Source organism: Mus pahari, chromosome 4, assembly GCF_900095145.1.
Source record: "Mus pahari chromosome 4, PAHARI_EIJ_v1.1, whole genome shotgun sequence".
Taxonomy (NCBI): Eukaryota; Metazoa; Chordata; class Mammalia; order Rodentia; family Muridae; genus Mus; species Mus pahari.
Genome location: NC_034593.1, coordinates 55,584,060 through 55,585,486, shown reverse-complemented (window position 1 = coordinate 55,585,486; position 1,427 = coordinate 55,584,060). Strand labels below are relative to the sequence as shown.

General features: G+C 42.4%; 1 non-coding gene across 1 annotated transcript; it reads left to right on the top strand.

The window, feature by feature from the left end:
- The first annotated feature begins 1,016 nt into the window (after positions 1-1,016).
- On the top strand, positions 1,017-1,160 carry LOC115063911. Its single transcript, XR_003843778.1, has one exon. It is a non-coding gene; the product is annotated as a small nucleolar RNA SNORA48 (small nucleolar RNA).
- Positions 1,161-1,427: the final 267 nt, after the last annotated feature.

Genomic DNA, 1,427 nt, shown 5'->3' with positions numbered 1-1,427 from the left:
ACAGGAGTGGACTCACTAAGACCCACTTCTCCATACAGTTGTTTGCATTAAGTTCCCATCACACATTTTGGGAGGAGACTTAGTCAACAGTAGTAATGAGCAAGCGAATGTAGGGACCTGAATGAAAGAGAAATGCTTAGCAATAGTGACAGACTAAGTAAGAACAAAACTCCCATTGTGAGAAGAAGCACTTTAACAAAGTGAGATGAAATGGCTAAAGTCAGGGCGTCAAGAACCAGGACAGAGAGAATGGGAAATCACAATGATACTTTGAGCGTTTCTTCTTCTTCTTCTTCTTCTTCTTCTTCTTCTTCTTCTTCTTCTTCTTCTTCTTCTTCTTCTTCTTCTTCTTCTTCTTCTTCTTCTTCTNCTCCTCCTCCTCCTCCTCCTCCTCCTCCTCTTCTTCTTCTTCTCCTTCTTCTTTTTCTTTTTCTTGGATATCTATCGAGTCCTGAAGAGCTGTCTGAGAGCATGAGATTTAGCTGTACATTTGACAACTCTGTAGAGCTTAAAAAGAGAAAGAGGCAGAGGCTGGAGAGGTTTGTGGGGGTAATGGAAATCTTTCAAAAGTGAGGCTAGGCAGGCCTTTACTTTGTGATAAAACTCCAAAGGGCAACTCATTAAGGCAAAAACAAACAAACTAAAACCACACCACTGCCATCACAGTATCAGTACCTTCTTAGAAATAACCTTAGGTTTCTGTTGATTGTGATAAAAAACACAGACCCAAACCAACTCAGGGAGGAAAGAATTTGTTTTACCTTACAAGTCTCAAGTTTCTTTCTGTCACTGAGAGAAGCCCAGGCAGGAATCTGGAGGTAGAAATGGAATTGCTTCAAGGAATTTCTCAGGCTACTTTTTTTGTACAGTTCAGGACTACCTGTCCAGGGCCAGCTTACTGCTCCCACACACTCATGAGTTAAGAAAATGCTTCAGACATCATTTTTCTCGACTGACATTCCATATAACCACAGCTTTTTATCAAGTTGAAACAGATCAAAACAAACAAACAAGAAAACCCCTGGCAATGGGCAAAAAGACACCTTGTTGTTGGTGTTGCTCTTATATGAGGCAGGGGCAGATCACATGGCAGTCCTTTGTTCATCCTAGCTTAATACTTAGCTTAATGGCCAAAGCTGTCTAATGCCTAGGATTCATTAAAACTAAATCAAATCAAGTTAAATCCAGGCGTTGCAGCAGGGGAAGAGGAAGACAAACAGACACCTGTGGACCACTAGGTCTTGCATAGATTTCCCCTTCAGTGCAGGCACAGGCAGGCCATAGAAACCTGATTACCATACTACACCCATGGAGGATGTCCCGTAGGGCCCTGCCAGCCATGTGACCAGCATGTAGCAGAAACCACCACAAGGAGCAAGTAAGTATGTGCTGGGAAGACGGAAGAGAAAGAGAAGTGAAACAATTTG